General features: G+C 37.5%; 1 protein-coding gene across 1 annotated transcript in view; it reads right to left on the reverse strand.

Moving 5' to 3' along the window:
- The window catches only part of AKNAD1 (AKNA domain containing 1), a 425253-nt gene that overhangs the window by 327521 nt on the left and 80666 nt on the right, over positions 1-17066 (reverse strand). The window lies entirely within an intron of this gene.

A 17066-nucleotide genomic window follows, 5' to 3' on the forward strand; every position in this document is an offset into this window, starting at 1 on the left:
TACTTCCCAATAGAGCTGAGACACTATCTGACACAGATACCTGAACATGTATACTTGGACTGATGACAGGGCCAAAGAAAAGGCAATTGGAATCCAGGTTGAAAGACCTTTCTATTGTTACTAGCAAAAAGACAAACAGCAATGGGATGGAGAACCCCTTGGGTCCTACGTTTTCCATCAGACAGGTTGAAGAAGTGAAACGGGCTGCCATACAATCTAGCAGCATAGAAAAGACAGAAATATCAAACAGCCCCCCTCCCTCTCAAATTATGCACAAATGAGAGTAAATCGAATTTTGGCCCACCATTCTTATACCAAGTGTGAGAAATGTCAAAAATAAAAGGTCAAATGGTTGAATTGTCCTATCCCGTCTGTGGCGCTGTCTCCCACATTCACTACACTATAAGCCTTTTGTAGACACTTCTCTGGGTATTTTACCATACTATTTCTGTTGAAATACCCTACAGATATAGCATGATCTATGCGATACTAGGGTCCTATATCTATGTAACTGGATAGTTCTACAGTAATATGGCGACAAACAACCCATCTCTGTTTCATTGAATGAAAAACATTCAACAATCAAAATCAAACCACGTTTTTTAAAAAAGGAGAGAAGACGCAGGATTGTCAGTGATTGGAGCAAAGGAAATCACTTTGTTAAATATACATGCTCCTCGTAGGAGCAATCCAGATTTTTTCAAAGGTTATCTCCCCTAGAATACAACATTTCTTTGATCTACTCAGACTCTTGGGTTGTAGGTCAGAGAATATGTAAATTGGGCATTTTAGGTAATAGCATGAAACTTGTGTTACTTCTATCTAAATGGTTATTCTAAGCATTGCAGGCACTGACCCCAAGCACAACGAGCTCGCATATTGAAAAAAATGACCTTTGAAATACGGTGTGTGATTCCTGAACAGATCAACCAATTTCACTTCGGTCTTTTTTAACTGTTGAGAGGTCAATTCGCTGCAAGAACTAGACAACAATATTTTACATATGGACAACCATCGTAACTCAAAATCATTTTAGAGTATCAATATAAAGATAAATAACAGCCTCACCAAGGTCACCAAGGTCTAATTTTTTTCAAATGAAGAAAAATATATGAGAGGGTGCATGGTTTGTGGCTTCATGATTCAAATGCAGGTCATGACGCTTGCACAAAAGAGTAGTGGTATGATTGAGGTACAATAGGTAAGTGATAAAAATCATTCTGCTTTGTTGCAGGCTTAATAAGACTTCAAGATTCAGATTCATGAACAGTGCAATTAGTGGGGCCTGTATATCCGTGAAGTGTTTGTTAATTGGAAACTGACTTTAGGTGCGGAAACTCTGAAGAGAGGTTTTAAGTTAGTGGAAGGTGATGGAGCGTCCCACCCATAAGGAAGGCCAGGACTCAACTTGAGAAATCTGCTGATTATGCTAATAGGAACAAAGTTGCTATATTTGAAACTATAGGAAACATTTTCAGATTCTCGAAACCGGTAAGTAGCTCGCCTGAAGAAACTGGGACTCCGGAGCGATTAAATGATGGCAAGTGAATTAAACCCATCGCCCTGCAGTTCAAAGTTATATTCCAGAGAAAGTATAATTTGCGCTACAATCCGAAGGAACCGAACTGCTACTGAGCACTGGAGGACAAAAAGTAAGCAGGAGTATCCCCCATTTTAAAAGCTACCATATTTTCTAGAGTGGAATGAATGAAATCTCAGGGCAATTACTAGCGTCATGGATTAATTAAAGCAATCCACCCATCTCTTTTTTGTTTACTTTAGTACCTACATAGCAGCAGCATCCTATCATGGTAAAGTTGTATTTACAGTAGACGAAATAGTAAGATTAAAATGTTTATACTCTGATGCTGTAACCACAACAAAGCAACTGGAACTCTGCACCCAAAAGGGAGCTCAGACAAGACATTTCATCGTGGTGCTGTATGTAGGAAGAGCAATCTCATATGCACTGTAGAGACCAGTGCTGTTGGGCTGACTTTAAGCTTCGCATAGAGCCTAAACTATAATCAACTGGTGGTTGCATTCAGTGCAAGGGACTCTTTTCATATTCTTGTCATGAATAGCATGGCAGAGGCCACAAGAATTGACAGATGATTAACCCTATCAGCCTTTCATACACTGATACGGAGTGACACCACATCAATGATTTTATCACGAATTCCTTACCTCTGCGTGCACTCAGGCAAGGAACAAAAGTGCGAGGGTTTTTGCTAAGTGAAATGTGTAACCAATGCCATATTTGGAAGAATGTGTAATCGCATAGGGTCTGGTAGATCTTGTAGAGCACTTCCAAATTTTTTTAAGTAGCTGATGCCAAGTAGCGTCTCACACCTATTTTTGTTTACTCCCTGTGGGAAAGTGGACTTGCAGAGTTAACTGATCTCTAGATTTCTGCCATCCTTTTGCCTTTGGTTATCTCTTCTTGGATCCTCTTCCTCTGCAGTATTGTCCTGCTCCCGAGGATGATGATGGTTCCTTTTGCCTCATCACTGTAATACACCAGGCGTAGTGGGTAAGTGATCTGTCACTAGTTTGCAGCATAATTATGGTTATTCCGCATTTTCTTGGGCAACATAATGAGAGCTGTTAGTTCCATAGTTTCCAGTGCTTCACTGTGATTATTCCTTACTATTTGAAGAAGAAAGACCTTTTTTCCCTATCTGGCAAAATTGCTGCTTCACCCTTCTCAAGAAGGGAACTCTCGAAACGCGCTTTCAAACCCACTCATCTTCTTTGTAAACCTTTTGGACTGAGTGGCGTCCTAGACCTGTGGTTCCTAGTGTGGATGTGGTGGAAATCACATTGGGAAGTCAAGACATATCCTTTGTCGTACGCAGGTTTCACACATCCATTTTAAAGTCCTGGCAGATTTCTGGAATTAGCAAAAAAACTTGCTGGGCAAGGAGCCGGTGTCACAGCCCTTTGTACCCCTTGCATCTCATCTATATTAAAAGCTATAGTAGCAGTTACGACTACTATTGAAAAGTTTGTCATCTTTCTTTATAACCACTGCAACAAAGCAACAAGAGTAAATAAAGTCAGGCTTGTGTTATTTGGACACAGAAAAACTGGGATTTGAATAATGTCCCACAGATCTGGAGGCTCTTGAACAGCGCTTGCTCTGTGTAGCCTAACAAGCTGGATATATTTGGAGACAGGCCTTCAGAAATCAGCTCTCCTCTTTAAATTGAATGCAAGATAGACAGTCTGTGCCATGGCAACTGCAGTGGCTCACTCAGCCGCCTGAGGGTGCAGAGTCATGAGCATTAATCAGGAGCAAGTGTGATAGTGGATGTGCTTTGCTGTGCAAATCACCAAGGCTGATTTACTCTGCAATGCTCTGTTTATGTTGAGGTAAAGAGAATGATTCTTTTTGTTTCTTAAACATACCTTTTCAAACTTTTTAGAAAAATAACCCCTTAAGTTAGTATGAACTTTTGAAACCCAATCAATGTCACTACTTTATGCAAACCAGAGACGGAAAGAAACATAGGAAGAGGAATATACTCCTTTTGTGCGGAATTATTTTAAAATGAAATGTACTTTGACACATACCAGACGATAAGAAATTTTCTTGATATTTTAATTTAAGTTTTCATTATAACCCTGTTTCTGAATTTCACATAGTATCATAGTACAGTACAGCGTGTTCTTTTTTTAATGTTATTAAGAATTTAAGAGATAAATACTAATCCTGCAAACATGCTGTTCTTTCCTCTCTTTAGAGAACTGCCTGCTGAACAAATTAAAACAAAATTTGTGAAATCCATTGAATAGTTCAGGAATTATTAGTCTAAAACATACTTGGCAGCCAGTTTCTAATAAGAGCGCTCGTGGTGCTTTTGGCCAGTGCCTAAAATGCTTAAAATTAGAAATTGGGCAAGAACGACACACTTCTGTCAGGTTTCATGCTTTTACCTAAGTATGCAAAATTCTGCCAACAACTGTGGACATATCCTCTGAGCTAATAGAGATTTTAACAGCATTAACTATCTCACAGTGGATAGGTGTAAAGGGGTTACATGGCTGCTCTAATGAGCAGCCATTACCTATGTAGAACTGCTGATTTCTATAAACTTATATATAGTCGGGCTCCATATACAAAGAGGCAGCTCTCAAATAGTTGTCAAAAATTGTGAACTGAGATTTTGTTTTGCAAAGTGCACTTCTGAGAATAGTTACAATTCTAAGTAAGTTTGCTCATTTTTGGTATTCCCAAACTGCACTTTTGTAGCAATTTATATTTGTGTAGTATGTCCAGCACTACCCATGGCAACCCACTGATACCGCAACACACTTCCATAGACAATAACGGACTTAAGGACCTAAAATAAGACCCCATATGAAATAATGTTAACAATTTACGTCTTGAATTCATTTCTTCTTGTTTTCCTTTTTTTAAAAAAAGAGATCCATATAGATAAAATTAATTTTCCTTTTTTTGGATCTTTTTCTTTCACTACTATCATTAAATAGCAGTGAACAATAGTATAATTTGGTATTATACTTTAATACACAAGGGTGAGCACTATTTTTCGCACAATAATTTCTAATAGATTTTGATGGACTATATGGTATACTTCTTTCTCAACACCATCTAGAAGAGTTATAGGCATTTATGCAGTTATAATCAATTTTTATCAAATTGTTAGTACTCTTCGCACAATGAATTGAAGTAGTATATGTATAATTTTATATCTTTTGATACATTATGCAAATTGTGACTTATTTATGTATTCATACAGTTATTTTCACTTTTGTATTGGTACCAGGAGAAAGTATATGCAAAATGTATTTAAACATATAGTATTTTTTCTATGTCCATCATATTTTGACATGTGACTGCACGTTATCACTTTAAATGGGCAAAAAGCAATCTGTATCGCCATGTGACCAAGGCCGCTGGGACGGCCGAAACGCGTCATGACACACTACCTAATGGCTGAATAAAGAATGCTGAAGGAAAGTTGGTCCTTGCCTCGAGTCTCTTTGCAAGGAGCGCTGCTGCGAGGTATTTGCAGATATAAATATATATATATATATATATATATATATATATATATATATATATATATATATATATATATATATATATATATATATATATATATATATATATATATATATATATATATATATATAGAATAATTTTCCATTGAATAATATATATATATATATATATATATATATATATATATATATATATATATATTACCTACTGGCGGTCGCCAGTAGGTATATATAGTTAGGATTTTTTCCCTATGGCATTTCTGAAAATTCTATGTCTAATAACTTTAGCGTTTGTGGACGGAATCGGCTGAAATTTTCAGGAAAATGGCACATTTTGTTTCTGAGCAGCCCCTGAAAATTTGGGGGGGGGTCGTCAAGGGGGGGCCGAGAAAAAAGGGGGGTCCCAAAACGCGTTTTTCCCATGTTAATTTCCATAGGGCGGTTGGACTCACTTTTAGGCCGAACGGCTGAATGGATTTTCACGAAACTTGGCAAAATTGTAGGGACTGTTAGCCCGATGTGCCTTTGCTAGGTCTCAATATATGTGCTTCAGTGGATTTTGAGAAATTACCGTTTAAATCAAGATATATATCTGTAACAGCGCTCTGGGCAGCGATCCGGTTAGCGAACTTTTCGCGTATCGGAACTTTGCGAAGCGAAGCTGATTGGCCCTTCGGTGTCTGTCAACATTCTAAACAGTCCGGAGCGGCCGCCATCTTGTCTCTCGGTAGGATCGAGAGACAAGAGGAGGCAAAAACAAAGGGGGTAGTTACCATAAGGGGGCATAGTAGATCCTCGTTGACCCCCTAGGTTTTATGTGGAGGTTTTAAAAGGGCCTAGGAGGGTTCAAAAAAAAATATATATATTTTTTTTTTTTTGCGTGGTAAGCGCCAAGTTCGCGAACCGGAAAGCGTTCTGGGCAGCGTACTTTAAGGATAAAAGAATGATAGACTTTTCTAATACTGTATGTTAATTATTTGTTGTTTTTGTTCGTTTTTTTATTTATTTATTTATTTTGATTTTAAAAAAAATTATTTATTATTTTCATAGTTTATTAAAACTTCCAGCATTATATCATCTGGTATCTCGTCGAACATGGATGTTTCTGTCTCTTGTAAGGTTTGAATAAATTGTTCGTCAAAAGATTGATCCATAAAATCTTCATCCACATTTTCTTCAGTTACAATGTCTTCGGATGTAATCTCGAAGGAAACATTAGTTTCTTCTTGCTCCCCTTCCATTTTTTTGCTGTAAATTGCCTAAAAAAAAAATTATATTAGAAGACTTAGGGCACTGTTGGGTTTAAGTTCAGACATGTTGTTCTGTTTTTTTAACAGTGAAGTTAAAGTAAGTAAATTCATAATTATAGCAGAGAAGTGTAAGTCAATCAATAAATGTAACAGAGGAGGTTATCTGTATCTATAACTATAGCAGGGGGTCAGTAAATAATTATCAATAAACATTTTTACAAATTAATTTAAAGTGCCACTTACAAATTATCAAATAACTTTACAGGGAGGTGAAAAGGCTCTTTAAATGTAGTTCAGGAAGTAGCAGTGAAAATGGCTGTGTTTCCTTCTCTTCCTTTATATATATTCAGGTATATAACCAATCAAATGTCAGGTAATAAAAATTGTAAATGAAAGTAAAGTTTTCATTGGTTGTCAATTCCAATATTTTATATGTGTTTTGTGAAGTAATTTACCTCAGGGTATTTAGATAGGTCTACAGGCTAAATGGCTAAATGAAATTTCAATCAAATTTGTGAGAATGAAAGGGATTGTTATGTAGTATGAGGTAATCTATATTTGGTGAGAGTGTCTCTAGTCGTTTTTCTGCTAATTACTTTCCCACCTTTTTTTAGGACCGCTTTCTGGAAAGCGGCCCGGTTAGCGAACCTTAAGCGTCACGGGAGTCCACCATTTTGTGTTTCGGTCGCATTAAGATACAAGATGGAGGGCAAATAATGTTCAGAATGTGTAGAAGGGGGCACGGTAGACTTATCTTGACCCCCTAGGTTTTCTGAGGGTGGCTGACGAGGTTTAAATGTGCGGAAAAAAACATTTTTTTTAAAAATTCCGCGAGGTTAGCTTTCGGTTAGCGAACCGGGGAGCGTATTTTGTGGAAAATTAGCGAAAAAAGTTAGAAAAAAATAATAATTGTGAGTGATTAGATGAAGGGTAGCTCTGAGAAGAGCTTTTGGGTTTATGGTACATTTAGGTACTTATAAGTAGGTACCAATGCACATTCTTAAATTCAGAATGAAAATTCTGTTGCCCTCATCTGAGAAGTGAACTCCATCTCCTCTGTAGATATCTTGCATGTAGTAACGCAAGTTATTGTTGTACAGGGAGCCCATTCCATGGTCTCTCATGAAAGCTGAAACAGATTTGTTTACATGCTTCCTCGACTTCTCAATTTGTGGACAAAATTGGTTGGACCACCTCCATTTCTGTCTTTGGCATATATTGGAATATACCAAGGCAGTTTGAGGAAAAAGTGCCATTAATTGCTCAAAGGTGTCCTTTAATAGCATTTCCAGACCTACTCCTGTCAAAGTGCCCAAATCATTACCTCCACAGTGCACAATTAACAGGTCAGGTTTTGGCAAATGCATAAAGGTTTTCACCAATGGTATCAATTGGTGACATTTTAATCCTCTTTGGCCCAACCACTTAATTTCCACATCTTGTAAATTGAGGTTGTGTAAATTTCTGTTCTCGGCATACCTTTGAGCCCAGTGGATGTAACTATGTCCAACAATCCAGACGTTAAACATGGTGGGAGAAGGTTGTGCTGCAGTCAGATGAAGTATGGTAATGAAAGGGCAGTTGAAACAGTAGGAGTTTGTAAAGAAAAAAAACTGTGGATTTCCAATGCTAATGATTCATTAGCAGTGATTGGTGTATTTCCATTTCTGAAAACAGAAAGTTAGGGTGCATGGATGTGTTCTTTGAAAGATGTAATTTGAATGGTCAAGGAAGAAACTTTTAATGAAAGATTTCACTGGATACGCAGGTGCACTGAGAGTTCAGAGTTCAATTGAAACATTGTTGTGTGAATTTGCAAACGTGAGAGGTCTTCCAGGAGGTCGTTGCTATGGAAAAAAGGTAGAGAGGGCAGAGGGGGGAAGGGTTTTGATTTGAAAAAAGTGAGGGAAGAGTTATGATTGGCTAATATGAGAGATATGTGAAATGAATATCTGTATTTCTGTGCTTTCATTAGCTGCAGCCTCTGGAGTGCATCCTCTTTCTTCTGCTGAAGACAATTTGGTGTATTTCTGAGACTGTTTTCAAAACTCAAAAAGTATTTGCTAAGGTGAGAAAAGATTTATTTATTTTAGATAGAGAATAGTATGAATTAAGGAGAAAATGATGAAGAAAGCAGTGTTTTTAAACTGTGGCTTTGTCTGTAGTGATATAGAAATAGATTTTGTTACTTAGAGAAATTGTAATTGCATATTCGGTGTAGCATTCTGGAATGCAGTTATACAAGTTATTGTTGTATATGAAGCCCAGTCCATGGTCTCTTATGTAAGCTGAAACAGATATGTTGTTTATAAAAATAGTTTTTGAAATCAATTACATTTCTGCATATGTACTGCTAGAGCTTCATAGGTTGTTTTGGGTCATATTTAAAAGGCATTTGAGTGTCTTTGATGTTATTTTTCCTTTTTAAATGGAAAGCGTTCCTCATGGGGCCCTGAGCAGTTCTTAGCCATGTTATTTAATGGGAAGTGGATAACATGGCTCAGAGCATTTGCTGGACAATGCATGAATATCGCTGACTTTTCAACGATATTCATGCATTGCGGCCGTTTTTTTTCGCATTTGCGAGCAGTTCTTCGCCATGTTATCCAATGGGAGGTGGATAACATGGCTAAGAGCATCTGTTGGATAATGCATGAATATCGTTCACTTTTCAGCGATATTTATGCATTGCGGCCGTTTTTTTCGCATTTGCGATAAACCTTGCTAAGGAGAAAATGATGAAGAAAGATGTGTTTTTAAACTGTGGCTTTGTCTGTAGTGGTATAGAAATAGATTTTGTTACTTTGAGAAATTGTAATTGCATATTCGGTGTAGCATTCTGGCATGCAGTAACACAAGTTATTGTTGTATAGGAAGCCCATTCCATGGTCTCTTATGAAAGCTGAAACAGATATGTTGTTTTTAAAAACCATTTTTGACATTAATTACATTTCTGGATATGTACTGCTAGAGCTTTGGGTCATATTTATAAGGCATTTGAGTGTAATTGATGTTATTTTTTTCCTTTTTAAATGGAAAGCATTCCTCATGGGGCAAGTGTCTTGTAAATACGTTGCCACCTGCGCTTGGCAAATTTAGATTTTGATTATGGGAGTTACATAGCCATGTTAATAATGTCCAAAAAATGGTGCTAGGGCATTCCAGAAAACGCTTTCATGTGTCTCAAGGATATTTTCAGTCATTTCTTCTTGAATGCAGGTATACAATTGATTTATATGTTGTGTTTAAAAACGATTCTTTTCTATAATGTTATTTTTTCGTTTTTAAATGGAAAGCGTTCCTCATGGGACCATGAGCAGTTCTTAGCCATGTTATCCAATGGGAGGTGGATAACATGGCTAAAAGCATATGCTGGATAATGCATGAATATCGCTGACTTTTCAGCAATATTGATGCATTGCGGCCGCTTCTTATCGCATTTGCGAGCAGTTCTTAGCCATGTTATCTAATGAGAGGTGGATAACATGGCTAAGAGCATTTGCTGGATAATGCATGAATATTGCTGACTTTTCAGCGATATTCATGCATTGCGGCCGTTTTTTATCGCATTTGCGATAAACCTTGCTAATAGCAAGGTTTATCTGCGATAAAAATCGCCGATGTGCGGCGATAATTTTTGTCTCTAAAGAAGTTATCGCTAGTGGTTGGTAATATACCCCCGCGTTTTTGGTTGCAGGAATCGGGAGGCGGGAGAGTAGCACTGAAATCAGTAGTCTGACGCTTGAATCGGGAGGGTTGGTATGTGTGGATTCTCTACAGCTGGGGCCATAAACTACATCCGCAGGGCTAGGTGATAGCCTGGGACCGGCCTGGCATCTAAAATGGCTACCGTGTACGACAAAATTGTGTCATTGTAAAAAAGACAAGATGGCGCAGACAATGTTTATCAATAAGGATTCATTTATAACGAAATATTTTATCGCACTGACAAAATGGTTGTCAACACTTCCCGATTTCCTTCGAATCGAACGTTAACAAACGTGACGCAGCAAAGAAAAAAAAAAGCTCACACAGAGCCGCTGGAACACATGTATCAACATATATGAGCCTTCTCAGCCACCCTCAGAAAATATAAGGGATTAGGATACGTCTCCCGCACCCCCTTATACTTAGTAATTTAATTAAAACGAAGCACAAAATGGTCTCCAGCACCCCCTTATACCTATTCCCGTTTTGCCAGCAGTTTGCGGCCCAGTTCGGTGTTCGGAAAGCGCTTCTACCGTGAAAAATATATTTTTTTTATTTTCCCCACGGGACCCTTTAAAAACCCCAACAACATTCCTAGGGGGTCAAGAGGGGTATACCTTGCCCCCTTTCATTAAATTCCCCCTTCGTTTTTCACCTCTTCTTCTCTCTCGATCCTACCGAGAGATAAGATGGCGGCCGCTCCGGTCTGTTTAGAATGTTGACAGACACCGGAGAGCCAATCAGCTTTCTGCGCGCAAAGTTCCGTTTCGCAGGTGGAAGCGTATTTATAAGAAACTTGCACCATGAACAACGCTTTCCATTTAAAAAGGAAAAATAACATTATAGACACTCATATGCCTTATAAATATGACCCAAAGTAACCTATAAAGCTCTAGCAGTACATATCCAGAAATGTAATTGATTTCAAAAAATCGTTTATAAACACGGCACATAAATCAATTGTATATCTGCATTCAAGAGGAAATGACTGAAAATGTCCTTGTGATGCAGTGCTGGTGCAAAAGATTTTCTATGTTAAATAATAAGTAGGACGTTAAGTTTTTGATGACTGTTATTCATTTACTGTTTGGTAATAGTGCTTAATAACATTTTTCATTATATTTTTCCACAGATTCAACTGCAGATCTTTTTTAAATTTGAAAAATGCCTACGAAAAATAGAATTCGAAAGGCTGGAAAACGTCAAAGACAGCAGGATGATGTTTTATTGCAGCAGTCCTCTTCCCCAAATACTTATCAAAACACCAAGAAAGCTCCGGGTAAGAGCACAAAATCATTCTTAAAAAGTATTTTTAGAAAAAAAAGTATTTTTCGCCAAAATGTTTCAGTTCAGAAAAAGAAGAGTAATTTAAATGGAAAGGAAAGAGCCATCAAAAATGTTATTGGTAGAGGAAGAGATAACTCTGTGCATGATAGTAGAAGGAAACAACAGTTTAGGGACATTCGACATCGAATGTTCCGTAACAGGATAATAGTTAATTTATTAAGAAATATTAAAAAAGGCCAACAGAAAGCGGCATTTTATAAGAAGAAGAAAAATGTAGAGAAAATTATTGATCATGCTTTTGAAATTAAGCGGAAGTTGTTTATTTTGGTAATCAATAGAATTAGGAAACTAAGCAAGGTAATTTCTGATTTCAAAACAAACAGTAGATGGAAGAGAGTAGTAAATCGTAGTAACTTTTGTGAAGTTTTTTCCGGAGAATGGATGCATAGTTCAAGTTCTGAGGCATTTTTTAATGAGGAGAGTTATTTTCAGGATAATGATTTGGTGTTTGCAGTTGACACCAGTGGTCGAGCTTATGAAGTGAAGGATGGTTGTCCTGTTGAAAAAGAAAAACTTGTGACAACAGAGACAGATGAGGTGTTAGGTCATGAGGTTTTAGGAAGACGTCCTAAGGGTCCTGTGTACATTTGGAAGTGTAGTTCTATTTGCAGTGTGCGACAGGTTTCCATCAATTTGCTTTGTGATTTTATACGGACATTTAATAAGAAAAGTTTGAAGCAGAAAATGAAGTTGTTGCAAAATTTAGATCCTTGCAGAGTGAGACAAATGACAGGTTTGCGTGGTCATTCACTGGCTTGTCTTTCCAGGAGAGTATGCCAGAGTGTTTTTCATCATTTCAGGATGGTAGCAGTGCATCATAATAAAGTGAGAAAATTAGTGAGAATGTTGTATTATGCTAAGAGTCCAGCAATTATGCTTAAACAATTATGTGCTGCTCTTTTGCATGGTTCAGAAATAGATGTGAAGAATATTTGTGAAGAAATTGAGTTTTGTTACTTTAGTAGTAAAGATGAGAATGTTCAAATTGACCCTGAAGTAGAGGGTAATGTTGAAGATAATGTACAGGTTTCCAGTACAGATAATTTTCAGAAGGAAATTGCCACTTTTCAGATGAAATCAAGTGAGAGGCCTAATTTCACTTGTGTATGTTGTCGACGCACTTATTATAAGAATCAGACTAAAGTAGTGGATTTATATGGAAAAAGTGAAAGGGAAAATAATAGTGAATGGAAGGATTTTGCCACATACTTGATGGTAGAAAATTATTTTGATTTAGGATCGGATCAACGTGTGTGTACTTATTGTTGTAATAAATTAAACCAAAACCAGATGCCTGCTAGGGCAGTACATAATAATCTGGAATTGGTTGAGATTCCTTCTGAATTGAAGGATTTAAATACTTATGAATGTATTTTGATTCAAAGTATCCATCCCATTCAGGCTATTGTAAGAATGGAGCCAAAGACAGGGAAGTTGCCTCCAGCAGATTTACAGCGAGGATTAAAGGGAAGAGTTGTTTATTTGCCTCTAGATTTGAACAAAAACATTAACACAATTGGAATAGAAAAAGTGGAAGAGGAACCTCTGGTTATCTTAGTTAATGGGGTTCCGACAAAGAATAAGAAAATATGGCAAGATTTAGTGGATGTTAGGAAAGTCAAAAAAGCAACAGTGTATTTGAAGACAAATAATAAGTACTATAAGAATGTATATGTTGCAGAAGAGGAAGTAAGTGATGAAGAGGATAGCGATTTGTGTGTTGGCCAAATTGAGAAAGTAGAGGATTCTAAAAGTGAAGAAATATATGAACATTATAGTGTTCATCCTTTGCATTCCAAGGAAGTCATGGGGAATGCTATTGAGTTGTTTCAAATGAAACAAGCTAAAGGGAGTCCCATTAGTGTTTGGGAGGAAAGTTTGGAAGCTCTGTGTTTCCCACAGCTATTTCCAACAGGTCGAGGAGGAAGATATGATGAGCGACCTCATCAAATTCCTGCGTCTGAATACCGGACTTTACGATTGTATGCAGGCGATCCTAGGTTTCGTCAATGCATTCCATATTTGTTTCATCTCCTGTTTGAAAGCGATCTGTCTGGACTGTCATATGCAGTTAACCACATCTTAAAAAGTGGTATACAGATGCGAAATATCTCGGCAAGGGACTTTATGCATAAAGTCAATGTCCAAGACAGTATTTTGGATTCTCACTTAATTAATCTCATGGCGTGTCAGCGTGGTACTAATGAGTACTGGTACCGTCGTCATGGTGATTTAAAATGTATGCTGAGGAACTTAGGAACTCCGACATGGTTCCTCACTCTGAGCTGTGCCGAGTATGGCTGGGAAGACTTACTTGAATTTCTACGGGAGGCAAATGGAAATATTGAAAACATTGAATTCAAGACACCTGGAGAACTGTGTTCTTTGGATCCTGTGAATGTATGCAGGTACTTCAATCATAGATTTGAAGCTATGATGTCTTTCATCACAAATAAGAAGAATCCACCTCTTGGAGAGGTGTTGGATTTCTTCTGGAGAAAGGAGTACCAAGCAAGAGGTGCTCCTCATATACATATGTTGTTGTGGATCAAGGATGCACCTAAATTTGGAACAGATCCGGATGACTTAGTGATGAATTTCATAGAACAGTATTCTACGTGTGCTGTTCCAAACGCAACGGAGAAGAAAAGCCTAAGAGAACAAGTTTTACGTTTCCAAAGCCATCGTTGTGGAAAGTACTGTCGTCGTAAATTCAGAAACAAGGACAAGTTCTACACCAAATGTCGTTTCAACTTTCCACGACCGGTGATTTCTAAAGGAAAAGTGAACAGTTTGATGTCTTCACTGCGACATAATGTGACGAGGAAATCACCCAAAAATACATACAATTTGAAAAGGAACGAAGAGTCCAAGTACATCAACGACTACAACCCAGTGATTTTGTCCATGTGGAATGCTAACATGGATATACAGTTTGTGGGTGACAACTGTATGGCTGTGGCTCGGTATGTGACATCTTACATCACCAAAAAAGAAAAGACAGAACTAAAGGATATGTGGGAGGACATTTCCCATGAAAAGAGCCTCAGCAAGAAGTTGTACAGTTTCAGTCTGAAGATGTTGTCGCATCGAGAAATCGGAGCTTACGAATGTTCAGATCGATTGTCTTCAGCAAGTCTCTATGCCAAATCCAGGAGTATTGTTTGGGCGAGTCTTGGTCTTGCTGCAACGCGAAATCGGGTTCTAAAACCTGTCCGGGAAATTGAATATTTGGCAGAAAAGGAACCAAACAGTACTGACATTTTGAAGACCAACATGTTGGATACATATTATCCAAATCGAAGCAGTCACCTTGAGAATGTTTGTCTATATGAGGTTCTACAAAATTATATATTCAAGAGGAACATCAAAGAAGATATTGAGAAAGGAGTGTATGCTGTAATTGGAAGTGAGGGATGCCTGGTCAAGCAAAGAAAATGCCAATTAGTAAACCATCGAAAATTGAGTGGCGAATCTTCAGAAACAAAGGAGTTTTTCTATTTAGCACTTTTGCAACTTTTCAAGCCTTGGCGTGCAGAAGAGGAACTGCTTGGAGATTTCCTCTGTTACGAAGACTCTTTCACTGCTGCTAAGGATAGCATAGAATGTCCTGCTTTTCTCAAATATCAAGAAATGCTAACTTTGGAAATTGAGCAGGAAGCAACGATTGCAGCCGAGATTGCCAGAGACAGTTCTCAGGACAGTCAGAGTTCTGTTTCATTGAGTCAAGATCCACTTGGAGGACCTATTATCGAAAATGAAGCTGCCACTGCTATGAATGAAGTGGAAAGAGCCATGGCACATGCTCAGGAGGATTCAGTTAACTTAGAAGACTTGGAAAAACAACTCAATGTTGAGCAGAGGAAAATATATGAAGAAGTTACCAAGCAAATTGAGCATGGATTAAGTCATGAGAAGAAAGAGTGCTCATGTACATCGTTGAAGCCTGTCCGACTGTATGTGAGTGGAGAAGCGGGAACTGGAAAAAGTTTCCTTATTAAAGCAATTTCATGCTATTTGCAGGAACTGGGGATGCTTGCTTTGAAGTTTCAAGAGTCTTGAGGAAAATGAAACTACTTATCATTGACGAAGTAAGCATGGTTTCCAATATCATGCTTGCCTTTGTGCATTTGAGAATGCAAGAAGTACTTAAAACTGAATATGATGTGTTATTTGGTGGCAAACACATCATTGTTTTCGGAGATCTTCTGCAGCTGACACCAGTAAAAGGAGAACCTGTGTTCAAAATACTCACGCATGAAGATACCAGGAAGTGCCTAGGGAGCATTGGCAACGTCAATATATGGTTAAACTTCAATTATGCTGAACTGCATGAAAATATGCGTCAGGCAAAAGATGAAGATTACAAGAATATTCTACAAGATATTAGAATTGGAAAAGTGACCGAGCATGGAAAAGAAGCTTTGAATGCACGATTACTTTCAAATTTATATCCCGAACAAGAGATTGTGGCTGAGAATATTTTTCAGAAAATTACTGAGAAGAAATCCGGAATATGTTTGATGCCAACTCTTGCAGAATGTGCCATCTTCAACAACAAAATGTTGAATTTAGAAAAGCAAGAGATTGTGAAACTTGAAGCTATTGACAAAATAGAGCACATGGGATCAACAATTATTTTGTCAGAAAATTTGAAATCAAAATTGGATTCATTAGAGAAGACTATATCTAAAACAGCGGGTTTTGAAAAGACTTTGAATGTGTGTTTAAATTGCCGAATCATTTTGAGAAGAAATTTACATGTTGAAAGAGGTCTGGTAAATGGATCAATGGGTAATGTTGTTGATTTTCAGAAGTACAGAAGTAGAGATGGAATAGAATTTTTAAAAATTAAATTTGATGGCATTGAGGAAGTACAGCTAATTAGTCATTGTTCTGCTAGGTTTTTGCTTGTTAAAGACTTATATGTTCGCCGTAAACAGTTTCCTGTTTGCTTGGCATATGCGGTAACAATTCATAAATCGCAAGGTTTAAGTGTAGACAGTGCATTGGTGAATATTGGCAGTTCTGTGTTCAAGGAGGGTATGGCATATGTGGCATTGTCACGAGTAAGAACTTTATCAGGATTGTACTTGATTGACTGTGATGTCACAAACATTTGTGCGGATCTAGATTGTGTTAAGGAATACAATAGGTTAAGAAGAGAGTATGCGCCACATTTGCCTCAATATCCTTTGTTTGAGAAACGTGTGGTAGGCCGGAAACGTAGAAATATCAGTAATAGTAGGGAGGTTGTTGCAAAAAGACTAAAAGTTAATGAACCGAAAATTGTTAGCAGAAAGAAAGTGGATTCTGTTGAAGATGTTGTCGGTTTTCAATTTGAAAACAGTTCTGGTGTCAACTGCTATGCAAATGTAGTGGTTAATGTTCTCTTTTCACTAGAGAGTTTAAAAGAACAGATTCTGTTGAATTCAGAACAAATTTTATGCTGTTTATTGAATTCTGTTTTCGAGAAATGTAGCAGTGATCGAACAAAAGTAGAAAGTGTGTCTGAAGTTCGTTATCTGTTAGATGAATGTTCAGGGCAAACAGACTTCTCTGAAAATAATCAGCAAGATTGTCAGGAGTTTTTAATGTATATGCTTGATGTATTGCAAGATGAGGGTGTAGATGTAGATCACCTGTTTGGGCTTTCTTATCAATGGCAGCATGACTGCGAGAATTGTAGGGTATCAAGTACTACTAGTGTAGACTCAGAAAGATTTATAT

Source organism: Lissotriton vulgaris, chromosome 1_1 (assembly GCF_964263255.1).
Source record: "Lissotriton vulgaris chromosome 1_1, aLisVul1.2, whole genome shotgun sequence".
NCBI lineage: Eukaryota > Metazoa > Chordata > Amphibia > Caudata > Salamandridae > Lissotriton > Lissotriton vulgaris.